General features: G+C 30.1%; 1 protein-coding gene and 1 non-coding gene across 6 annotated transcripts in view; one reads left to right on the top strand and one right to left on the bottom strand.

Moving 5' to 3' along the window:
- The window catches only part of LOC117176035 (inositol 1,4,5-trisphosphate receptor), a 149,557-nt gene that overhangs the window by 107,882 nt on the left and 13,784 nt on the right, over positions 1-27,891 (bottom strand). The window lies entirely within an intron of this gene.
- Trnaw-cca lies at positions 22,358-22,429 on the top strand. The gene has a single exon. It is a non-coding gene; the product is annotated as a tRNA-Trp (tRNA).

The following is a 27,891-nucleotide window of genomic DNA, read 5'->3' as shown; positions in this document are numbered from 1 at the left end:
TTTAATGAAGGATTATCAAAATATTTTAGGTTGGTAGAATTTCGTTTGTAATGTGAACTGTGATGTGGAATTGATTGGCAATGCTCTTCAATCATTTTTTTTTAATTTTCTGTTAATTTAAGACAACTTTCGCGTACTCCACCTGCCAAATTTTTTAAATGCTGCTTATTTAAAATCTTTTTTTGAGCATTTTCAACTCTTCTTTTGCCCAATCATAGAAAAGCACAAAAAAATTTCTTACAAATCGGAAAATTTTCTTCGTCAGTAGGAAATAAATATATCCAATGAATTAACCGTCCTAGTTTTTCACCTGCATTCGTTTGGATAGGATCCTTGCGTTTTAACAATCCTCTGAGAAACACACTTTGTTCATTATAGTTCCCGAGATTCCAAAAATTTGTCTGTACTTTTTCTTGTTGCACATTTGAAAACTTTTGCTAACATTTTTCTCCACAGCAGGATTCAATAGGTTTGAAAGATCTCTCTGGGATTAGAATATCTTTAGCAATACCGTCTTTTTTAGTTTTAGACTTTGTAATGTATTCTTTTCCCTAAAGAAATAACAAATAATGCTATTAACTTCGTCATTAAAAATTTAAAATAATGACTTTGGACTATATACATATTATATATAGTTCAGTAAAAGAATTATTTTAAAAATCAAGAATAAAAGTCATAAAATATTAAATTTATAATTAAAATTTATTTAAAAATTGTATTGACGGTTTCCAATCGTACCTGATTTCTGGAACATTTTTTCTTTTTTTTTAATCCACGAGTCTTCATTTCTAGTTCTTTTTCTACCTTGTTTCATTTTAATATCTTTTTCTTTTTAATTAATATTCTCAAAAATATCTCAAAAATCTCAATAATCTCAAAAAAAAAATGCTTTTCCAATTATTATAAGAAACAATCACATTGCTGATTCTATGCTTTATTTGTAGAATTTCATAGAAGATGACAAAAAAAGTTACTGTTGCGCATTTGTTTTGGTAAGATTGACTTGACCTTCACGTCGTTCGCTGCAGCGCGTACGTAGCCGGCCAGGCACGTTTTTGGGCAGCGTCAACATTACCGCTTGGATTTTAAAACATTCATAATTTTTGAACTATTAATCCAATTGATCTAAAACTTTCCAGAAAACTTCTTTGAACCTTAATGAACAACTTTCTCACTGAAAGCTTTCCGTAGCTTAAAATTCGTTCGCTAAACGAGGCGCTTGAAGGTTAAAATTCATGATTTTTGCATTGCCTCAAAAAAAATTAATAACTTTTTTGTTTATTACAAAATTCTCGTTTTTCTTTCTTAGATAGTTTCAGAAGATTTAAACACGTACTTTGTATTGGAGAAATCAGGAAATGATGAAAATTGGCTAAATTAGCGCGAGTTGAAGTGAAAAAGATTGGAATTTTTCGTTTTCAAAAAATCCACTTTTTACCAATCATCTCAAAAACTACAAAACCTATAAATTTTTGCAAGAGGAAAAAAGATGCACCTTCAAATTCTCTACAAATATCAGTCTTTAAAATTGAAATTAGAAAGATTTTTAAAATTGACACTCAGGACAATACTTCTCAGGCTGAATCCACCCGTGTCCCCTTTTGGTCGCCAGCGGTTCAATTTATCTTTTTAATTTCAATTGTTTATTAAATTTTCGATCATTCAATATATTTCATTCTTCCATTTTTTGTGTTTGTATACTTCATACTTTCTAATTATGAATATTTTCAATTTTGAAGTTTCAAGATATTTTTAAATTATATTGTTTGATTGCTAATTCAACCATTTCAAGGGATTTTAAAAGTATTCGAATATTTTGAAGAATTACAAGAAGTTAGAAAAACAGTAAATGTTTCAGGGGATTTTGAAGGGATTTATCTGATTTTATGGATTTTATAGGATTTAAAGAGGGTTTTAAATATTTCAAAATTTTTCAAGGAATAAATTTCAATGAATTTCATCGAATTTCAGTAATTTGGAGAGATTACAGAATTAAAAAAAATTTTAGGGTATTTTGAAAAAGTTTAAGGAATTAAAAAAAATATCAAATATTTCAAGAGATTTTAAAGGGCATTTAAGGTAAATATTTCAGTAACCGAGACGGTCCTATTAATCGTCAAACTTGGCTACAGTATGAATATATTGTTAAGAAATATGTTAAAAGTAACATTTAATGACAGAATTAATTTCTTTTTAGCATATTATAGTTTCAAATTGAATTTTATTTATTTCAAGTGACATAAAAAGCAAGAAAATTGGCTTCAACAATTACTGGAACAAAGGTCACCATTACTGGGACGTTTACCTTATATGATTTTTTAAATTTTACGGAATTTTAGAAGGTTTCAAAGTATTCATAACTTTTTAAGGATTTTGTAAGATATTATAGATTTCCAGATGATTCACGGGATTTTGTTTCAATTTTTATAAGATTACTAGATATTTCATAATATTTAATGGATTTTATAAATTGCAAGGTATTTCAATGTATTTCAGGGGATTTTAAAATGCTAAGGGTAACTGAAAAAATTCCAAAGAATTAAACGAGATTTAGAAATCGTTAAGGGGTTTCAAAGAATTTCGTAGGATTTTAGAAAACTTCAAATGATCTTAAAAAGATATACATTATATAAGTGATATTAGAAATATTTAAAGGCATTCCAACGGATTTCTACAGAACTTTAGGGAATAAATTAAATTAAATTTCGAGGGACTTCAATGAATTTCTACGGATTTCAGGGCTTTCTGAAACAATTTCACGAGATTTTATGGTAGATGTATATTATATATCAGATAAAAAATAGTTAATCCCTCAATGTAATATTGAATAATCTATAATTCCTAGTATTTTCCTACTGGTTTTCAAAATTTATGTTACTATTGAGTCCACCCGAATGTATTACTCAACGTAATATTTTACCACATAATCTAAAGGCAATTATGTCGGCCGAAACAGAGATTTTTTTTGAAAAATTTTCCTGTTATTATTATTTTTTTTTTGTAATTGAAGTGTTTTTGCGCCTGTAAAATACAACAAGCTAGCTATTTTGTATACAGGGCTGCAGTAATATACAATACAATAATAAAAAGTAAATAATAATAGTATATTATCAGTTCAGTGCTTAAAATAATACAATTAATAAATAATAATAAATTTAAAAAGTAGACATTTATCAAATATTTCTAAAACCCTTTCTGAAGAATTTGAGTACATTTAATTGAAAAAAATGTTCCTTTATAATGCTGTTGGGTAGAAGTTCTAAACTGAAAATTAAATTACCTCCGAATGTTTCATAAATACTATAGCAATATCAGCAATACTGGCTTTAGCAATAAATAAATAAAGAATAATAAATAGAATAATAAAAAGATGAAGAAGGATATTATATTGACAATTTTTCGAGAAATTATCATTTATTATTATTAGCATTTACTTTTTATTATTGTATTATATTATACTATTATATTATATATTACTTTAAGAGACGAAGACATGCTACTTGTCGATTTTATACGACTCGAAACTATATCGGTTCACTGTAGCCCGGCATACACAATAGTTGGCGTGTTGCATTTTACAGACAATGCATTCTTGTAAACGTGTTATGGATCTGGCGAAAGACCGAATTGTTTTAATAGCCGTAAGTTTGGACGTGCGGTCTCACAGACCGAACCATAGTTCTGCTATGTGGGTTTCTCCCGCCTGAACTTCCACGAGGGTACAGTTATTAGTAAGCTTTAGTTTTAGTTATGTTTTTTCCAAGGTAGGTGGTCAAAGTGTGGCCCTGCGTGTAAGCGATGAGTAATATCAACTGAAAGCTCATAGGCGGTCCGTGAGACCGCACGTCCACAGTAGCGTCACAATTTTATATTTCTGTTTTAATTTATTTCAAGGTATTTAAAAGCAATATTCTAAACATAGATAAACTTTAGCTTGATGCGGGTACCCCAGAGTGCATTGATTATCCCTCATTCGAGCAAAAAGTGACAAATTAGGATGAACGTATCGACGTGTGGTCTCCCAGACCGCACCATGCTTCACATATGTGGGTTTCTCCCCCCTCTAGTGCAGAAGATTGTTATTAATAAAATGTAGTGTGATTTAATCATTTCTTGTTTATTCCAATCTCCCTTCATATACTTTTATAAGTTATACAATAAAAACTTCTTTTATGATTTCATTAAGAATAAATATATAAGGCAGTTTGAAGGTTAAAGACCCCAAATTATAAAAACATTAGATGAAGCCAACATTGACGTATTGGATGATGCAATTATTTTTAAGCAAATAAAGATGATTTGTGGTGAATGAGGTCTGAGAAAGGAGGGCTGTGGTCGCTGAGGGCTCATAACAAGTGTGAGGAAAAATAGAAGATAGGTACGTAAAAGCTATATATTACGAGCATAACGGAGAAGAGAGAAGTAGAGAAAAGAGATAGGAGAAGAAGATAGGCAAGAGAGCGAAGCGTGAAAGGTAAAAAACCGATATTGTTATTTCTAGCCGCTTGGTTCCTCACTGGAGCAGTAATAAGTGATTGTGACTAAAGAGGAATATCATCACACTCGTAAGGCACCGGAAATAGGGCGGAAAGAAGTAATTCGCGCGTGAGTTCGTTGAGTAAAAATTTAAAAAAACTTTCTTACCACTCAACGATTATTACTAGGGGGAATTTCACTCGAGTATTACTCCGAACACTTCGCGCGAAATAGTCAGTAGCACTTACGTTTAAGCTGTACACTGGGACCTGAATTTAGGTGTCGTGAGCTGAAATTACAACATTGTAATATTGATGTAGGCACTATGCCATAATTTAGTGCTTATTTAGTGCTAATTTATGCTGCAAAAAAAAATGTTGTACCTGGTAATTTTAGCCAAAAACATGTAGCAATGTTAACTTCAGCTGAAGCCACTACTCCGGTATGCGAAACTGGGAAAATATTAGTGGTATAAAATTCTCCTTTGCGCAGGAATTTAGTGCTAATTAAGTGCTCTGGATTTATGCCTTGCAAAAAATCCGGGCACTTCTTTTACCAAAAACGTGTAGTAGTGCTGGCTTCAGGTGACTCTGGTATGCGAGACTCGGAAACTATTAGTGGTATCAAATTCTCCTTTGCGCAGGAATTTAGTGCTAATTGAGTGGTCGTAGATTTGTGCTATTCAAAAAATCCGGGCACTTTTAGTTTTTCCAAAAAACGTGTGGTAATGCTGGCTTTAGATGACTAGTGTTATGAAACTCGGAAACTATTAGTGGTATCAAGATCTGCTTTGCGTAGGAATTTAGTGCTAATAAAGTGCTAATATATTCTGCAAAAACTAAATTTTGTGCCCGGTAATTTTGATCAAAAACATGTAGTAATTCTTATAAGTGCTAATATATTCTGCAAAAACTAAATTTTGTGCCCGGTAATTTTGAGCAAAAACATGTAGTAATGAGGGCCAGCATTATCAAGCGTTTTTGGCTAAAAAAAGTGCCCCGATTTTTTGCATAGCACAAATCCAGAGTATTTAATTAGCACTAAATTCCTACGGGAAGCAGATCTTGATATCACTAATAGCTTCCTAGTTTCGCATACCAGAGTCACCTGAAGCTAGCATTACTACATGTATTTGATCAAAATTACCGGGCACAAAATTTAGTTTTTGCAGAATATATTAGCACTTAATTAGCACTAAATTCCGGCACAAAGCAGATCTTGATAACACTAAAAGTTTCCGATTTTCACAACACCAGTCATCTGAAGCCAGCACTACTACACGTTTTTGGTAAAAAAAAGTGCCCGGATTTTTTGCAAGGCATAAATCCAGAGCACTTAATTAGCACTAAATTCCTGCTCAAAGCTGATCTTGATACCACTAATAGTTTCCGAGTTTCATAACACTAGTCACTTGAAGCCAGCATTACCACACTTTTTTTGTAAAACTAAAAGTGCCCGGATTTTTTGAAAGGCACAAATCCAGAGCACCTAATTAGCACTAAATTCCTGCGCAAAGCAGAATTTGATACCACTAATAGTTTCCGAGTTTCGCATACCAGAGTCACCTGAAGCCAGCACTACTACACGTTTTTGGTAAAAAAAAAGTGCCCGGATTTTTTGCAAGGCATAAATCCAGAGCACTTAATTAGCACAAAATTACTGCGCAAAGCTTATCTTGATACCACTAATAGTTTCTGAGTTTCGTATACCAGAGTTACCTGAAGCTAGCATTACTACATGTTTTTGATCAAGATTACCGGGCACAAAATTTAGTTTTTGCACAATATATTAGCACTTAATTAGCACTAAATTCCTGCGCAAAGCAGATCTTGATACCAATAATAGTTTCCGAGTTTCGCATACCAGAGTCACCTGAAGCCAGAATTACTACATGTTTTTGGTAAAAAAAAATGCCCGGATTTTTTGCAAGGCATAAATCCAGAGCAATTAATTAGCACTAAATTCCTGCGCAAAGGAGAATTTGATACCACTAATAGTTTCCGAGTTTCGCATACCGGAGTTGTGGCTTCAGCTGAAGCTACCATTACTACATTTTTTTTGCCAAAATTACCGGGCACAAAATTTTTTTTCTGCAGCATAAATTAGCACTAAATAAGCAGTAAATTATGGCATAGTGCCCACATCAATATGACAATGTTATAATTCCAGCTTCCGGGACCTCCTGAATTTGTGCACAGCTTGGGTTTTTTTTTTCGTTTTCTGTTGGATTTGGACACATGACGCAACCTGATGCAACTAATGCACTGAGATCGCGGCTCTCATACAGTTTGTCACGCTTGATTGAGCATCGCCTCATTTTCTGTCCTGCGCTCTCCGAATCACAAAAATGCGAAGGCCGTAAATTCTAGCAACGCACCAATTCAGTTCACGGAAATCCAGGTCCCAGGGTAATTTTGTCGCATTTTTTGCATACTAAATTCTCCGCATTAAAATATTAAGGTTTTTAAATTCGTCGATATTACAATTCGAGCCCGTTCAAAAACTACGCCACTTGGAAAAATGAAAATTAGTGATTTTATTTCACACTCTTTCCCCTATTCCCCTCTTAACACCTTTCTGAAAGAATTCCTCTCCAAAATTCGAACTGAATTAATATAGCTCAATAAGAAACTCCAACCATTTTCGCTGAAAGTTAATAATGCATTTTTAATTGAAAATTAAGTTTCTTAACTGAATTTAACTAATCCATTTTTTGATAAAAACTCAACTAGTATTACATTTTTAGTTGAGAATTCTTCTTTTTTGTTGAAAATTTAACTGGTTGGTTGAAAATTGAGCTCTTGACTTACCAATTCATTTCTTTTGGTAGAAATTTTATCTTCATTTATTTTCATTTTATACAAAATATAAAATAACAATCAGTTGTCATGGTTGTCTCTCTTTAAATGTAAATCTCTTTAACGGTTGACTTAATCCATTAAAAATTTGTTTATTTAAAGGAATTTCATAATTAAAAAAAGATTAGACTATAAAATTTCAAGGTTTGCTCGTTTTTAATACTTGATATAATCAGTATTTAATCACTGATTGACAATATGTCAGATTTAATTCTATGTCTAACTTAAAATCCGTTTTATATTAAAAATTAAATTTTGTTGACGTATCAAATCCCAACAGTAGCCCAATTTGAAACTTTCATGATTTTATTTCTAATGAGTTTCTCCGGATTCTGAATTTATTTTCTAATTTGTGACACAGAAAAGTTGAAACGTGACGGTTTTAGGTGAAAAAATAAAGTGGAGATTTATACTTGCTCCTGATGATTTAGATAATTTATTTTCAAGTTTCGCAATTCAGTGTGTAGAATAGATTCAATTATACGAAAAAGCAGTGAAGCGATTGAGAAACAATTGCTCGCTTTTCAGTCAAGCGTGTTGATTCCCACAGCACCATTTGATCTCTGATATCGACAGTTTAGTAAGTGCAGTGTCTCTGATACCTATCACGTGGACACTTTACGTGAATATCGACAAACGACCCATTAAAATAAATCATGCCTCCGTCCGTTAGGAAATTAATCAGCATTGGTGCTATACGAACCTGCTAATAATAAAAAATAACAAATTTTCTAAACAAATTTTTTATATTAATTTTAAATTAGAGGCCATGCATCAATTGCGTAGTGTTATTCTTAAATTTCGAATCACGTAACCGCCTTTATGAGCGTCTGTAACTTTACCCCTCCCCCTTGCTTATGTAACTTTTACCGACTGCAATTTTTTAATCAATTTATTTAGTTGTCATTGAAAAACAATATAGGAAAATATCTAACATATCTGAACATAACTGAACATAACTGAACATATCAAACTCAGAGTCTCGTATCTTTACATTTGAAATTATATAGTCACTAAATTGCTTTCTACGATATAAATTAGAAAATTCCCTGTCAAAAATAAATTCACTGTTATTTTTCTGTTTATTCCAGGCTCTATAATTGTAGGAAATTAAATAAATGAAAGAAATAATAATAATTGTGAAATAAATTGAAATAGTTACATGTTAAAATTTTCGATTTTAATTATAAATTATTTGACTTGAAACATTTAAAAATCAAAATTCTGAAATTTCAAATGCTTGTAGATTTAAATTATACAAATTGTTCTTAAGACTTTTAAGAATAAGGTTAAAAGTTAAAAGTTTTTAAACAAAAATGTATAAAGGATTTTATAATTAAAAATGGCAAGAATCATTTTTAATTTGAAAATATTACCATTTACATACTCAGAGTATCGCAGTTTTAAAATTATAAGTTTTTTAAAATAAAATTTTGTAATTTCCAATTGGAAAATTATATTTTTTTATAATCTCAATGTAAGCTAATTCAGAATTATATAATTAATGCACTGCGTTAAATTGCTGTATATACTATAAAAAGTAGAAAAACTCCTGGTGAAAAAAATGAATTCAAACACAGAATAAAGTAATAATAACATTTATTGCAGAAAATTTTTTAGAGGGATAAAGTTTTATTCAGACAACTTCGCGTTTTTCAAAGCACATGTGTTGTCATGGAAAAACAAAAGAAAGTTTAACCGATATTTGGTTAAAGTTTATCCTGTAAAGTTAATTTTTGTTACAGCGAATCTTTAATCGGAAATCGATGTAAAGTTTATCTTCTGTTTTTTTCTGTGCTGTTAAAGTACAAAGCTAAATTAATCAAAGGAATAACAATAATTGTGAAATAAAAACTGGTAATTTTCAAAGAGACTATTTTTTTCGAGTTCGTTTAAAAAAATGTTGGCATATAATCAGTCACTTGAGCAAGTCTTTTTTTTGTAAATTCGTTTTTTTTAAACGTTGCAAACTTCAGCGAGGTGTCCTTCATTACCTCGAAAAGGAAACATTTGAAGTGTAAGCGGCTATATCTGTTGTGATGCGACAAAACCGGCTTTTTAAACCCGTGCGGAAATAACCCCATTTGGCCCTATTACAAGTCGGGCACTAATCGGGGGCAAGTCGGGGACTAATCGGGGACTAATCGGGGACTAGTTGGGCTTTTCGTTCTCAAATTTTCAAGCGGGGCCTGGTCGGTGGTTGGTCAAGGGCTAGTCGGGCCTTTTTGTTCACCAATGATTTTTTTAATTCTAAAACACTAAGAATATATTTAACAATAATTTTATACCGTTTTTTGAAGAAAAGATTTATTAATGTTAAATTCATCTCAAATATACTTAGTAAATAATTATTAAGTTAATAATTTTGTACGAAAATCAACTTTTTACAAAAACAACGATCAAAATCTTCAAAAAGACGTAATATTATTTTTTTGTAGTATTTTTTAGAAAATTGCGAATTTCTAGGAACATTTATAAATACCTTTGTATGGAATTTTAAGAAAATCCATATTGAAAAGATACATATAGATGTAGGTGAAAAGTCTGCCGAAAGTCATAAGACTCTAAATTTGTACAGATGCTTATTTTTAAATTGATCTGAAAGGTTAGCCATATGTAAATAAAGTCTAATCCTTCATGTAGTTGAAATTGGGAAGAGAAAAAGTTGTTGATTAATCAGTAAAGAGCAATATCCTAGTAGTGTTCAGATTTTGCTACAACCTTCATTTGAGTCTTGCGGTTCTGGACAACAGAAATGACGCATCAAGTTTTTAAGACAGCAGGTCCACACGTAACGAAGCATAATGACCTGGAGCACAGACTACCGTGACCACCATGGCAGTTTCTTCAGAGCGAAGCTCTTCCATTGCTGCCTTCCAGCTGAAGTTTTTTTAAAAATTAATATTCTACAAATTTTGGGGAATTTTAGTTACATCAATTTCTGTATTTTTAAGCGTAGGATATGTTCCCCATTAAATCTCGGGTCAATTTGAGCACGTTTAAATATTCAAAAAAAGTTTATGAAGATTTCCGTAAATAATAACTATTTTGACAAACTTTTAGGGGATCTTCCACAAATTTTGGGGAATTTGGTTAATATTCCACGCGACGGATGTATTATCATATGACCCATACTAGTACCCGATCACACCCCGATCAGACCCCGACTAGGATAAGTCAGGTCACCTGACTAGCCCCCGACTAATCTACCGTGACGCTACTGGTCGGGGACTAGTCAGATGACCCGAATAGCCGCCGACTTTAAGTGGGGTCGAATGGTCGGGAACCAGACTAGTTCCCCATTTGAATTTCTACACAGGAATGCACACGCTTATACACAAATGCAATTTAGGTTCATTCATATTGCCGAATGTTAAACATTTTTACAAGAGGGTGCAATATTTCTACAAAATAGCTCATTTTTGTCTTAAATTGAATCTTCAGAGGGAGGTTTGCAGTGACCTAAATTTTCAAATCTATTTTTTTTGACATATTTTGATATAATTAGACCCCAGGAGCATTTGTTCGCGCCATCGAGATGCATCGATCGACATACTGTTGAACCTTTTATGACTCACGAATACCGATTTATAAAGTTTGAAAAACTGGTTTATTCCGTTTATATGAGAACAACTTTTTTGAGAATAAAAATAAAACAATAACGATATCTAGACTATTTGTTCGTATTTTCGAGACGCATTGATTCACCTATTGTTGACCTTTTTATGGCCCACCAATGCCGATTTATGAAGTTTCAAAAAAAATTGGTGTGTTCTGCTTATATGAGAAGAACTTTGTCCATAAAAGGAATACTATACAGTACTCTACCTGGGATATTTGTTTATATAATGCACACTTTGTTCATATTTGGGAGTACAATAGTACAATACAATACTATCTTCGAGACGCATCAATTGTCCAATTAATGAACCTTTTACGACCTGCCCGGGCCCACCAATATCGTCACTCAATTTCTTAAACAAATTATTTACTTTATTTTTAAACGTATTTTTTTAACAAAGAATGAGAGTATTGTCTTTGATGTACTTGTTCGCGTCTTCGAGAGGCGTGCATTGACCTATTGGTGAACTTTCGATGACCAGTCTTGATCAATCAATAGCAACTTTAGAAAGTTAAAAAAAGGCTTAATTATTTATATGAAGAAATTTTTTGTTACGTTCTCACTCCTGACAGTGTAATGCAATCGTCCAAATTTTCGATCTTTGGTTTTTAACGGATCTTTACGTTTCGGCACTTACAGAGTCCGAAAATCATAACATTTTGTCCCTGTATGTCTATGTATATTTACCTGAATGCTGTAGCCACGCTTACTTTTGAAGAATTTCTCCAATAAAGTCAGCCTTTGATACACTTCTTGAGTCCCAAAACAAAGGCTAAGTTCGTTAACCAGATATTTCCAATCAAAATTTAAAATATTAGAGCATTTAAAAAGTTTTTTTTTTTGAAATTTTAGAAATTTTTGTCGAAGTTTCTTATAGATATGTAAACTACTTGCAAATGATGGAAAGAAAAATTTTAATTTCGATGGAAATTAGAAAAGTTATATACTTTTGAAAATTTTGAAAATTTTCAGAATAATAGAAAAAAGAATATTGTTCCGATATATTAGGAAATTTAATTTAAATTATTCACTAGATATCAAATATATTTAGAAATTATCTCAGTTAAATTTTTCAAACAGACCAAAATTCAAAAAGTTAGAGCTTTTTAAAATTTGAAAAAAAAAATGTTACAAGTTTTAGAAATTTTTGTCAAATTTTCAAATACACGAGAAAAAGACTTGTAAACTGTCCTAATGATATTTTTAATTGCAATAAAACTTTTAAAAAATGTATATGCTTTTCAACATTTTGGAAATTAAAAAAAAAGGAAAAAAAGTTTAATAGATTAAGAAATTTTAATACAAATTTTTACTAGATATAAAATATCCCGTGTGGAAATAGCCCGGGTTAGCCCTGGTACAACAAGGTTTATGGTCGGGGACTGGCCGGGCTATGTTTGTATTTTAAGAACCTAGCCGTGCGCTGGTCGGGGACTCGCTGGACAAAGTTTATGTCAAAACCCCAGTCGGGGGCTGATGGGCTCTGATCGGACAAATCTTATGATCGTATGTTCAGACGGTAGCTGGCCGGCGCTGATTGGCAATAATAAAATTCTTGAACTTTGTTTATAACTTAATTACTTTCTCTGATTTCATTAAAAAATGGATGCGTATACCCGCATGGATGTTCCACACGTGAAAGTATATTGGGTGAATATCTTTTTCACACCACAAATTTTAAGGTTTCATGAGTTTAGACTTTCAAACCATGCATTGTTTGACAAAAATTCGAAGACAATTTTTTAAAATTCAAACTGTTTTTTTAATGAAAAAAATCTAAGTTCCATCTTTATGAAAAATTACAAATGTTCAGAAAAAATTACAGTTTATATCAATCTTAAACGTTGTAAAATAGTATAAAACACCTAACAACTAAACCTTACACGAAAGTCGAAAAACTTTTATCATTAAAAAATTTTCAACGTTCACGATTGAATTTCTGAGTCCCGTCGTTGAAAATTTTAAATGTTCATGAAAAATTACATTTCTTGTCATTCTAAAAAGTTGTAAAATGGTCTAAAACGGGAAAAAACATAATATTACGCGAAGAAAAATTGTAATCGAATTAAATTATTTATTTAAAAAGTATTTTACTGATATTCCTGTTAAAAGTTCGTGTATTTTATATTTACATAACGCTGCATAATAATAAATAATTATAAAAAGAGTATTTAAAAGTTGGTACTTTAACTTTTCTGAACACCGTAGCGTAAGAAATTTTATTTGTAATATAATGTTTAAAAATGTAATATATTTATTTACTCTAAACAGTACTATTAATATTTAAAGACAAAATACTCGCAATCATTTAATTTTTTTTTAAATCTTTTTTGTCTCTCAAAGATTACGTGAAAATAGTTAATGTTGCCTGTGTGCTAGGCGTGTGGAATTTTATATATTAATATGCTCTAATTCTACAGTAAAAAAGAATCAAATTGATCCCCCAACTCAGTGACAGATCCTCTTCATACAATTGAAACACGAATTATTTAAATCTAGTAAAGCAGCAATTAATCTTGTCCGGGCCACGGTATAAAAATCCCCGGCCAGTTCGCAGCCAACTCCCGGCCATGCTCCATGGCCGGACGCTGGCGACCGCAGCGTGACGATTCTAGTCGGATTCCGACCAGAAACCCCGGCCAGCTCCCGACTTAAGCCCGGGCTCTCCAGCCGTAGACTGGCCAGCCCCCGACTTAAATTTCCACCCGGGATACGTATTTCGAATATATTCACATTAAATTAGTTAATTAGAAAAAAATTCAAAAGTTAGATCATTTTCAGAAATATGCAATTTTCGTTTTAAAGAGATCCGTCAGATAAAGCTTTATTTTCAGTAGATTTAAAAAAATTTACAAATTATTCTTATGAAATTTTACACCTGCACTCGAATTATCAAGCGCCAAGCGGGAGTGTCTCAATGAGAATGTAATCGTTAAAGCCGAAGATGCTTCGAGAACCTTCTTTAAAAACAAATGGAAAACAATTTTCAATTAAGAAATAATATGGTTGAAAAACATTGAGTGTATTTTTTTTTATTTTGTTGAAGAAAAACGTCCCTCTCTGAGAAAGGAAATTTATTAGATACCTATGAGGAAGAAAATCGCTCATCAAATGATCAGAAATAAATACACCCATAGTTATTTAAAAAAAAAACATATCACTACAAAAAACTACCCTAAAGAAAAAATATTCTCTTAACATAAGAATAAGTGCACAAGAATTAATGGATCTTTTTTGGATTTCCAACCACCAAGAAATCAATTTTCCAAAACCACCCCTAACTCTCAAATAGAATTTCCCTGCAAACAGAGTCTAACGTTTCTTGGGCAATTTACTTTGAAATGGTTCACTTTTTGAGAATAAATCTATTTTACCTGCATTCAGACAGTCAATAGTGGATTAATGAAGTCTTGAATTAAAAGAACTAGAAATTTTTACAGATTAGGCAAAACACGTGTGCCAATGTTTCCCTTTGCAAATTTTCTTGATTGCAGCTTGTAACAAATATTTCTATCATGGCACTGCTAACTTGGCGTAAGGCTGATAGTTCCACGCATTTTTTGTTAGAATACAGAGTCCAAAATTTGGCTTTTGAGTACTAAATGAGCTTTTAAATTCTCACATGACTATATACTGATTTGGTACTGCCTAATAAAAGCAATAACTGCTGATAAACTTAATTCTGAGTTTAATCTCAAATTCTTTTGCGGTGTTGTTTTCGGGTAATAAGGGTGGTTTTTGCAAAAGTGTTTATTGTTTTAAGGCAGCTAGAAAATATTCTAAACTGATGCTACACTTTTTCTTGTATACTTAATTAGTACATTTGGTTTCGAGGTAATTTTTCAATTTTAAAGGGATGATTTTCGAAAATTGATACCAGGTATTGAAGAGTCTAAAATAGCCCTTAATTCTGATGTAATCTTTTTTTTTAATTTAGAGCATATCTATTTTTAGGGTATTTTTCAAGTGACAGGGGTTGTTTTTGAAAAATTTCTCCTGAGAAGCAATACCATATGCTTTTTCTTTTTAATGCAGATCCCTTCATTTTGGCATAGGGCATACATTGTTTGAGCATAGTGGTACTTCGAAGTTTAGTAACCTCCAATATTCGCACTATCACTCAAGAATAATTCTAAATCAGAGGGAATAATTTTTATAAAAAAGTACAAAATACTAATAACCACTTTTATAGGAACCTACAAATAAATATAATAAATTACAACAAAAATTAAAGGAAAGTACAACTTTCGTCTATTATTCGAACGGATTTCGTACTCTCTTTGTGTATTGTTGTATATTTTATTGCATTTTTAATTTCCTACACAAATTTTCAAGAATATACAACTACAAGAATCACATAAGGCATTTACACCTCGCTTTAGTTTACAACGTTTTAAAAAACGAATTTACAAAAAAAATTTTTTGTGCGAGACCTAAAATTTGAAAGTTTTAAATAGGTCTATTTGATGTCAAAAGGTACCCGTAAAAGTTTCAACCCCCTATCTCATCCGGAACACCCTCGTTTTCAACCCCTAACATAGCGAAAAATCGGGGAAAATCCTCTAACATCCAGGCCTAAAATGTTATGCTTCAGAATCGTTCTACTTGATGCCCAAAGATGATAAAAAAAGTTGCATTCCCCTAGCTCATCCGGAACACCCTCGTTTTAAACCCCTAATATAATGAAATTGAAAAAAATGCTAAAAAATCCTCTAACATCCAGACCTGAAATTGTATGCTTTAGAATGGTTCCATCTCATGTCCAAAGACACTAAAAAAAGTTTCATTACCCTATCTCATCCAGCACACCCCGTTTTCAACCCCCAAAATATTGAAAAATCGAAAAAAAATTCCAAAAAATTCCCTAAAATCAAGACATAAAACGTTATGCATCATAATGGTTCCATCTGATGTCCAAATACACTAAAAAAAGTTTCATTACCCTATCTTATTCGGAACACCCTCGTTTTCAACCCCTAATTTAATGAAACTGAAAAAAGGTAAAAAATCCCCTAGCTTCCAGACCTGAAATTTTATGCTTTAGAATGGTTCCATCCGATATCGAAAGACACTAAAAAAAGTTTCATTTTCCTATCTCATCCGGAACACCTCGTTCTCCATAATATTGAAAAATCGAAAAAAAATTCCAAAAATTCCCTAAAATCCAGACCTAAAATTTTATTTTACAGAATGGTTCCATCTGATGTCCAAGGTTACTAAAAAACATTTCATTGCCCTATCTCATCCGGAACACCCCGTTTTCAACCCCCCGGGTTTGCAGCCAAAAAGTTTTTTTTTTCGACCTAGGATGACAAATATATAGAATATATTGCATTAGAATATTTTTAGTTAAGATGTGTAAAAATGATGGCTTTCATAAAAAACTCTATGTTTGAAATATAAGGAATGTTACATAATATTAAGAGACAATAATCTACATTAATCGACTAAAAACTTACCTTTGGAGCTTTTTTTCAAATATGTATTTACAAAGAAGCCCCAAACGTAATGTTGAAATATATATTAAAAAAAGCTTATAACCTAAGTTTTTTGTTTTTTAATACCTATGATTATCTTTTACTATTTTACCATTCAAAATTCATCCGCATAAGATACAAAAATAGTACTTTCGTGTAATTTTTGTTGTAATATATTGAATTTATTTGTAGTTTCCTGTAAAAACGGATTTAGTCTTTTGTAGCAATTTGCCAATCAGCGTAGATGGAATATTGTTAAATTCAACTAAAAACTTTGTTTCGAACCATTAAAATTTTGACGAATTAACCAAAATTTATTTGATTTAACCAAATTTGCATGTAGGTATATCCATGAAAAATTGATTTCTTTCTCTAAAGTTCGGTTCTTGGTCAACTTTACAGAATTTTGTTGATGGAAGCAAAGTTTTTTTCTGATTATGCACAATCTTTTCTAAAGATGAGTGACTATTTTTTAAAAAAAAATGGAGTTTCTACGCATACTGAAAAAAAACGGCAAATAGCCCGGAATTTCGTATCGCAAAATCTAGCCATTCGTACCGACATTTCGAAACACGTAGCCACGGCCTATTAAAAAGTAACTTTTTTTAAATGGAAGCCTAATTACGTCTCGTTTTCATACTGAGACGGGTGATGCTAAAAATAGATCTTCGAAATATATCACATTTTGAATCATTATTTTGAAGCTCACAAGATAACACATTTTTAAGCACTTGAGATTATTTTCAGATTTAAAAAGAAAAAGAACAGGTTTAACTTGATGAGAATTGCTAGTAAATTATATTCTGCATTGTAATTGAAATTAAAGAGGTTTCAATTCGCCTTGGATTATTCTATTTTTATTCATTCGTAAACAAGGAGAAAAACATCAATCATTTCTTGGAAGAATGAAAGCCCTAATCCATTTTGCATCAAGCGTTATATAATAAAGAAGCCTGTTGAAAGAAAATGTCAGGGAAACATTTTTTTAAAGACACCTTAATAAAATATAAAGAAATTCTTATATTTTTAAGTTTAATATAAGAAAATAATCTTTGCATATAAATAAGAAATAGATATGGATATAAAAACATTTAGCAAAACTGATTTGTAGGAAGCGAAAATGCAGTCTCAAGATATTTTTATATTTTGGCCCAATAGGAATGTAAATATAGAAAACTTCAGCATTTTGATTGAGTGTTGACACGTACTAAAAGAGGGAAACTGATAATTACAAGTCGAAATATATTTTTAAAAATTTAAATATAAACTTTGAAATTCTTTGCAAGTAAAATATGACAGTGTGAACTGGGGTAGTGTTGTGTGTTTAACGTTCAATGCTCTATAAAATATTAAGAATAAGGAATATTGAGATGCTTATTTTTTTAAAAAGATTTTCACTATAAGAGATGACAATTTTATATATATATATATATATACACACATTTATTTATATAAAAATAACGATAGGAAAATATAAAATTTTTAGTTAAAACAATTGGTTTTTGACCATAAAGACTGTCAAGACTAATTTTTAATCCAAAAAGAGGAATTTCATCAAGAAATATTTTTTCAGCCAATAGAGAAAAAAAATCTCATTCAATACGTTGATTTTTTCAAGCAACTATGACAAACTCCTGCAAAAAAGTTGAGTTTTCAACGAGAAAATATACATTTTCAACCCAAAAATATGAAATTTCTACCAAAATAATTGAATGTCCTTTTCTAACCTTCAATTCTTTTACCACTCTATAACGTTCAATTCTGGGTTAAACAAAAAAAAACTAAAAAAAACTTAGTCTTTAACTAAAAAAGGAGAATTTTCAAAGATCAGCTTTCCATTAAAATTATGAATTTTCAATAACTAAAATTATTTTTTAACCTAGTAAAATTCTGAATCTTTAACAACAACAAAATTATTTTTTCACCAAATAGTTGAATTTTCTACCGAAAACACACAAATTTAAATAAAAAATAAATTAATTTTCATCTGAAACAGATAAACTTTCAAGCAAAAATGGAAGTTAAACTTTCAGTATAGAAAATTAATTCTTAATTTTAAAAAATATTTAACCAAATAGTTACATCTTCAACCAAAAAAATGTAGTTTTAACCAAATAGTTTAATTCTCAACACAAAAGATGAATTTTCTACCAAAAATGACCATGTATTTTCAAGAAATTTTCAGCCAAATGAAATGAATTTTTAACGAAATAGTTACATTTTTAACCAAGCAAATGAATTTTCAACCAAGACGATTACTTTTCTATACATATTTTTTTTACAAAAATGGAATACTTAAGTTTTTAGCTTAGGATCTAAAGTGATAAATCTTAAACCAAAAAAGTAATTTTTAACCGTAATAGTTTAATATTTAACATGAAAGATTCATTTTTTAACAAACATACAATTTTTTACATAAAACAAAGCGAAACCAAACACCATCAAATGTTCCAAAAAAAATTTTCTAACAAAAAACGATGAAGTTTCAACTAATGAGATTAATCTGCTATTAATTTTCCAAGAAATAGTTCAATTTATACCAAAACAGATAAAATTCTTATCTGGAAATTGAATACTTGCGAGTTCAGTAAAAAAAAATTAATTTTCAATCAAATAAAATACATTTTTAACGAAAGAGTCAAATTTTCAACAAAAACGGGTAAATTTTGAACCAGTAAGATTAATTTTTAATTCTTAATTTTTAACTCAAGAACATAAATTATCAACCAAACATGGAATATTTAAATGTTTAGTTAAAAAACGGGATTAAAAAATACATAATTTTTAACAAAGTAGTTAAATTTTAAACAAAAAATAGATACTTTTTCAACTAATACGATGAATCATGAACAAATAATCAAATTTAAAAATAAGAAGTTTCACTTTCAACTAAGTAGTTGAATTTTTCACAAAAAACAATGACTTTATAATAAACTTTTTGAATTTTTAACAAAAACATCAAATTAACTTCAGTTTGTCGAAAATTCCATGACTGTCAGGCTTTCCCTGATATTCCCTGAACTTCTTGAATTTTCTGACCTCTGTAGCAGCCCTGAGCTCGAAACAAACTTGTGACTTTACAATATAATTTATTTTTAAATTATCAAAAATGTAATATTTAGAACAAAAATTTCGTTAAATTGTAAATACAGGGTTTTATTAATTTTTTTTAGTCATTCAAAACTTTCTCCCAGTATTTTTCATTTGTTCAGCATAGTCATTTTTCAATATTTGCTCTTAAATCTCCTTTTTTTAACATTAAAATTTTAAATAAATTATTTAATTTTATAATATTAAGTAACTAGATGATTTATTTAAATAACGTTCGTACAAGGTTATTATGTAGGTTATACAATTAAATCTGAAATATTTTTTATTAAAAACTGATGATCTAAAACGTAACGTCATAATTTTTATAGATAATAAGTTCAGTCATTCACGTAAGGTTATCTCACTGAGATGCAATCGCTGAAGCACCTCCATTTGAAGGTCTTTGATGACTTAATTAACCTGTGTCAAGCACTATCGATATTAGAAAGAGGGTACCTTACATTCTATCTTTACTATGTACGATGCTGCACTTTAACTGTAACCAATCAACACGTGTGGGATGTGCACTTGGGGAAAATAGAGATAAAATTCATGAGAATAAAGAAATTAACTCTATGAATTTTTATCAGGGAGAAGTGTATCATTAAGTTAAGCCAGGAAGGATTTTTACTGATTTATATGTGTGAAATTATTAAATGGTCAGTTAAAGTTACTGATTACACACAGACTTCACAAGCCAAAATGCTCAGAAAACAAGATAAATAGGGTGATTTTTTTTACGAAAATAGGGAAATAATAGTGGAATAAATTCTTTAAAATAAAATTAATGTAGGAACCACATTGCACATATCACAATAATAGTTGAATCGTTAACCAAAGAAGATTAATTTTCAAACAAAAAAGACAAAAGACCCCGCACTATATGTATGGGAAAATGGCTTTCGGTGGATTTAGCTGAAACTTTGTAATTTTTAAGGTTATAAGTGCCGGATGAAATATCCGTGAAAAAAAATCCAAAAAAAAGTGGACAGTTTTAGCGCTATGCGGCGCTAAGCGCTCAAGATCAGTGAATAAAACGAATTACAACAAATTTTGTTACAAAAGCGATGTCAATATAGAAATCACGGTTCAGATCGTGGTCTGTCATATTTTCGCCTACACGGTTGACTCATATAGCGCGCTTCTCAAAACGATCAGACGCTAAGCGCCCAAGATTTTAACTTGACTAATTAATCACTTCTTTAAAGGCAGAAATGGTACCCAAAGTAACATTAGTAACTAGTGCGCACATACCGATAATAACATTCTACCCTTCGCAAGAGGGTTCAACGCTAAGCGCTCAAGATCAGCGAATAAAACCAATCCTAGTAACTTTAGCGACAAAAGCGATGTCACTATAAGAATCACGCATCAGAAAGTATTCAGTAATATGTTTAGCCAAACCAATGAGTTACCTTGCGCGCTTCTCGAAACGATCAAACGCTAAGCGCCCAAGATTTGAACTTGACTAAATAATTATTTTTGTAAAGACAGAAATGGTATCCAAAGTAACATTAATAACTAGTGCGAAAATCAATAATAACAGTGTACCCTTCGCCAGAGGGCCGAACGCTAAGCGCCCATGATCAGCGAATAGAACCAATCCTAGTAGCTTTAGCGACACAAGCGATGTCTGTATACGAAACACGCATCAAGAAGTGGTCAGTAACATGTTTAGCCAAACCAATGAAAATAAGAGTCAACACCGTTGACTCATATAGCGCGCTTCTCAGAACGGGCAAACGCTAAGCGCAGAAGATTTGAACTTGACTGAGAAATCACTTTTTCAAAGGCCTTTTACAAAAGAAATGACAGACAAACATACCGTCGTCGATTAGCCAAGTTAAAATCTTGGGCGCTTAGCGTTTGATCGTTTTGAGAAGCGCGCTATATTAGTCAACGGTGTAGGCGAAAATATGACAGACCACGATCTGAGGCGTGATTTCTATGCTGACATCGCTTTTGTAACAAAATCTGTTGTAATTCGTCTTACTCACTGATCTTGAGCGCTTAGCGCCGCATAGCGCTAAAACTGTCCATTTTTTTGGATTTTTTTTTACGGATATTTCATCCGGCACTTATGACCTTAAAAATTACAAAGTTTCAGCTAAATCCACCGAAAGCCATTTTCCCATACAATTATTGCGGGGTCCTTTGCACCTAGGAAAAATTTTTCAGCAAAGAAAAAAAACGTCAACCACAATTTGGAATTTCCAACCAGAAAAGGATGACTTTCTAACAGAATAGTTTAATTTTCAACCAAATAATTAAGTTATCAACCAAAGCAGATGAACTCTGAACCAAAAATATAATAGCAGACTTTTCAATCAAAAACAATGAAGTTTTAACTCAAAAACATATGACTTTCCTACCAAAGATGAACTTTCCATACAAAAGATGAACTTTTAATAAAATAGTTTAATTTCTAACAGAATAATTATATAATCAACCAAAAGAAATTAGTTCTGAACCAAAAATATAATAAGACTACATTTTTATTAAAAATTATTAACTTTTAAACAAAAATATTAATTTTTACCAAAACATGAATTTTAAATCCCAAAAGAATGAATTTATATCACAAAAAAGACAAATGTTCAACAACAAAGTTGAACTTTCGACTAAAATTTTCATTATTTATAAAAGGGGAAAAGAGGGAAATAGGGGAAAGAGTGTGAGTGAAAATCTTTACTGATATCGAGACTGATTTGATTATGTGAAATTTGTTTCTTACCGCAATACGAAATGATTAGTTTTTTTTTTGAGCTGTATATAATACCAAATAAATTGCAATCAGTTCTACACATTTATACAGGAGAAGAGGTTAACACCAAGACTCCGTGGCGCAACGGTAGCGCGTCTGACTCCAGATCAGAAGGTTGCGTGTTCAAATCACGTCGGGGTCAAGAGAATTTTTTTTTTTATAAAATTGGGTTTTCTAATCAAAATTTTTTTGATGTACTTAAAAGAAAATGTCCTTTATATAAACATACGATCATATATCTTTAAAGATTTGTTAAAAGAAAAAATACGGAGAACAGGAAACTTTTTTCACGGAAATAGAAAATTTGTAGGAAAACAAGAAAAGATTATTATTAATAAGATAATAATAAGATGATTTATAACAAAAAACGAAGTTTTTACCAAATTTCCAACTAAATGATGAATTTTACAACCAAAAAGGCGAATTTTTAACAACTAAAGATTTTTCAGCCAAAAGAAATTTCTGTAAAAGTTAACTAAATTTTAAATCCGAAAATATGGATTTTCTGCAAAAATGTTCATCTTTCAATCAAACTGTTGCACTTTTAACCAAACAAGAGGAAGTTTCAAACCAAGAATATTAGTTTTCTAACAAAACAGACGAATTTTCAAACGAAAAAGATTTTTTTAACAAAGTAGTTGAATTTTTAACAAAAAAAAGACTAATTTCCAACCCAAAAAGATGAATTTTTGACAACAAATTTAATTTTTAACAAAATTATTGAATTAAAAAAATATATTAAAATTATTTACTAAAAATATAATTTTGAGGAAGAAGCAACTGCACAAAAAAACAATAGAAATATAAGGCAAATGAATTATTAACATATTATATCAGGGTGGCCGCAAAAATTAATTTTCAAAATTCCCTAATTTTACCTTTTTGACGAATAACATTCAAATTCCAGAACCATAACCTTGTAAAATTTTTAACACAAAATCTTTCATAAACGGAATAAATAAATTTGAAATTAAAATTTAAAAATTTCGAAATTTTTGTCCATGAAAGTTATTTAAAATGTCTTTTATAAGAATCCCCTGACTTTGCAAGATGTTTTTTCAAAATCACTGACATTTCACTGATTTCTGGACGTACTGACGTACGTAGTACAGACTATAGAATATAATTTAAAGAAAACACAAATTGCTTTCTCTCCCTTACTCAACTTTCAAGCTGAACTTATAATTTGCACAATTATGTTGATTCAATTAAATGGTGAAAAACGAGGCCCTCTTAGATTCAGTTACAAACGGTAGTTGCTTCTGTTGCTGACAAGTAATTTTCTGAAATGGATAGGTGCTTTTATTCTACTAATTGTTGATGTACGTTCAAACCCTTGTCATAAATAATAATTATTTCACAATTTAAAAAAAATTCAAATCTAAGTTTCAACTGACTAAAATATTGAAAATAATTCTTAATTCTTATGTATATCATTTTGGATATTTCTGCTGCAAACAAGTTTCTAATTCCCAACTTACAATAAAAATATGAAAAATGTACTTGTTCTTCTAGAAATTTCTTCCTCTTAATTTTTCCGTTATTCGAATGACTATCGAAGTACGAAAAAATACGTTTTTAGTACGGTTCGTGCATCACGCAAGTGTTTTCACAATGATAAGAAGAAGATTATCTTCCTCAATTCTATTTTGGACTTTTTAACTGAATATTAAGTAACAAATATTAAGAGTTTAAAGTTTCGCCATTATTTTGAAAAAATATTTCAAGAATCGTTACCCAAATGATCAATTTTAATGAGAGATCTTAATCTTTACTTCAAAAACTAAAATTCGGTTAGTTTTTAGATACTAAGAAGCAAAAAGCCGTATTCCATGCAAATCAATATATGTCAACTATAGAATTCGATTATAATTCAACGATCAACCAACCGCTAAATTGATCTGTTTATCAGCAAGAATACCAAGCATTTGCAGCTGCAATTTGCGAAAGAAATATATCACTTTTAGGTGCTACTTTACTTGATTTCATTAGAATGGAAAAGACATCAATTCTAACTTCTTTCACACTTGTTTTTATATTTGGATTCGTGCCAATGTAACCAGTTACCAAAATAGGAATCTGTAAAAGTACCCTGCAGCAATATTCCATCTAGGTATCATTCTAATCTTCGCGGCAATTCATGTTATGAAAAAAGTGCAATTCATGCCTCTTTACTTGAAAGTGTTTCAGAAAATACTATTTGCAAAGCGAAAACTAATTCGAATAAATCAATAAACAATGCTTCACTTAGTTAGATTAAATATAAAATATCTAAAGATAATAATCAGGGTGGCCGAAAGAACTTAATTTTTTTAATTCCTTGTCTTTTCCCTAATTAATACCTAACCAATTTTTCATTTTCTCTGATCATAATTATTCAAATACTTTTTAAACACGGAATAAAAGGATGTAACTACAAATGAAACAATTTAAATTTATTTATTTATTTCAGTAAAAAAAGATGATTTCCCAACATAAAAGATTAGTTTTTAATCTAAAAGGACAAATTTTCAAAAATCATTTGAATTTTTGACCAAAAAAATATGAATTTGTATGAAAATATTTAAATTTTCATCAAAATAGTTGAATTTTCAACCAAATGGTCGACTTTTCAAACAAGACAGATTAATGTTTAATTAAAAACCGTCACATTTTCACACAAATAATTGAATTTTTTCGAAGACAGTTGCATTTTTAATATAGAAAAGTTAATCTTTAATCCAAAAGGGCGATTTTTCTATCTGAAAGGACGAATTTTTCACAGAATAGTTGAATTTTCAAGCAAAAAAGAGGAATAAAAAAATACGAATTCTCAACGAATAATGTAATTGTTGATATTTCAACCAAAAAGAAAAGGAACGAATATTCAACAAAATAGAAGAATCTTTAACCAAAAAGACGAGTTTTCAACCAAGCAGATCAATTTTCAATTTAAAACTTTAGTAAAATGAAATAGTTTTCCACGAAACAGTCAAAATTTCAACCATAAATAATAATTTAAAAGAAAAATAATTTCCAAATTGAAAAATAGTTAAAAAAGGAATTTTTGACAAGGCAGTTATATTTTTAACTAAAAAATAAAATTTTAACAATGTTTTTCAACTTCTACCCGTGTAGTTGAATTTTCAATTAAAAAAGGTCATTTTTTAACAAAACAGTTGTTTTTTTATGCAATGAGATGAATTTCTAATTAAAATTATGACACTTTAATTGGAATACTTAAACTTTCAGTTAAAAGAATTGTTTTTCAACCAATGAAAAAACGAATTTTTAACAAAAGAGATGAATTTTCAACTAAAATGATCAATCTTCAACAAAAAATGATTTTTTTTTTAATAAAGTGGTTTAACCTTTAACAGCGCGTTTTAATTTTCAATAAAAAAGATAAATTTTTAATGAATAATGTAACATTTCAGCATAACGTATTCCAACCCAAAAGCACGAATTTTCAACAAGGCAACTCAATTTTCAACAGAATAATAAAATTATTATTAACAAGAATATAATCGCCAAGAGAATAACACTGAAAAAAAGAAAATATAAATACAAGCTAAATAAATTACTAATAAGAATAGTATGCCATAGTGGCCACAAAACTTATTTTTCGAAATTCCTTAATTTGGCCCTGACCAATTTTTCATTTTCCCTGACCATTAATATTCAAAGACCAAAATCTTAATCTGGCAACATTTTTAACATAGAATGTTTTATAAACGGAATAAAACAATTTGAAATTAAAATTAAATTTGTTTAAATTTACTATCCTTAAGGGTATGTGACACAGACAAATACCTATATTACCGACCTCACTTTATCAGTTCACTGAATATTTTTTTGAACCTAAACTTTGGAAAATGTATTAGAGTACAGTAATGTACGTTTAGGTGTTCATTTGGGTAGGAACTTCACTAAAAATTATTTAATCTTTTTTCTGAACCTGGACATATTTTCAACGTTCGAACTTTTTTTATACATAAAATATCGGTCTCAAACTTTAAGAAATGCAAGGGCCGAAAGAAAACTATGTTAAAGTACACAGTTTAATAATAAAATATGTAAAATAAATATTTTAAATAAATCTTATCCAGCACACAACAAAAGACTGGTAGTCCTTTTTTATGTGCCGGATAAGATTTAGTTTTTAAGAATTTCAGATACTTTTCCTTTAAAACGTGCTTTTTTGGGCTTGCCAATATAAAACCAATGACAAATAAAAACAAATGAGTTTAATAACCAAGAAATGCTCGGTTAATGTAGCCGTCTTGCTGAAACTGCTGATTTGTTTATAAATTTTATTAATAATAATCACGGTTATGAGGTGATAATATATTTTACTGAAAGATGACTGGCAAGTAAAATAAAACACTTTTTTTAAAGTACCCACAAATACTAAAAAATTACTCAAATTGAGCATTTGTTTATAAAATTGGTTTACAACAGTCAAATTTGTCATGAAATAGAAATATTCGAAAGCAATTTGAAAAGAACGCACCATTGTTTATAAAAATAACATTGCTATGAAAAAATTATTTATCCATAATAAACTATCAAGTTATGCTTCGATAATGTTTATGTATCGAGTACATAAGAACATCATTCACTTTGAATTATTTACGTGTTTAAATAAAGTTAATAAAAGAAATTTGTTTAAATCCGCTTTGAGGAATCGGTAAACATGGTGAACATGGGTATTGCCGACACCCTTATAGTGAACGACACTGTTGCAATGGAAATGCTTTCAACAAAATTATAGAAATAAAAAAAGATACGTGTACGTGTAGTAAATAATTAATTAATTAATTAATTAATCCGTCAGTAAATAATTACTGAATTTATATTCATTAAATAACATTGTTGTTGCTACCTACAGAAGGACATGTTGACACTATAAAAATTAGTCATGTCGTTAATTTAAAAGTCCTCTGAAAGTTAGAAGAAAAGGTATTTCTTATTTTGTAGTCTTTCAGAGGTTAGATGATTATGTTTTTTACTATAATTATATAAATATTAGTCTCAAATTTAAGAAGATTTAATATATTTTGAATATTTTTATCGTACCTTTAAAACCAGTGAACGACACCCAACAGAAGAAAGTTTTTAGGGAAATATACGCATTTTTGTATTGATATCTATGTTATTATGATTGCTATTTGCTTTCTTTATACCTAGGATATCGCATTCTAAGAATCTTTAATGTTCAATATCTTTTTAATTGAGTTTGGATTTCCGAACCTCAACAATTAATCACCGATAGCCCAGAATGAATTTGACAAATTCGTGAAATGATCAAATCAACATAACCACACAATATCGAAGGTATTCCTTAACAACAAAAAGTTAGTCTTTTATTTTAAAAAACACCCTTAATTATACAAAATGATGTTCTTTATTGTCTAAAGTAACTAAATAACATAATATTTCTTAGAAATAACTTTCTAAATTCGTTGAAATTCAAAATCAGTACAGGTGTCGTTCACTGAATATGAACAAAATATTTAAAAATAAATATAACAATAGTTTGGCAAAGAATAATTATATCACTGGGTACTTTTTGAAAACGGGAAAAAATTTACCCTTTCAAATGAATTCATCTTCGTTACTAAA

The sequence above is a fragment of the Belonocnema kinseyi genome, chromosome 7 (genome assembly GCF_010883055.1).
Source record: "Belonocnema kinseyi isolate 2016_QV_RU_SX_M_011 chromosome 7, B_treatae_v1, whole genome shotgun sequence".
Classification (NCBI taxonomy): domain Eukaryota; kingdom Metazoa; phylum Arthropoda; class Insecta; order Hymenoptera; family Cynipidae; genus Belonocnema; species Belonocnema kinseyi.
The sequence above is the reverse complement of the archived record's forward strand: the minus strand, read 5'-3'. Positions and strand labels throughout refer to the sequence as shown.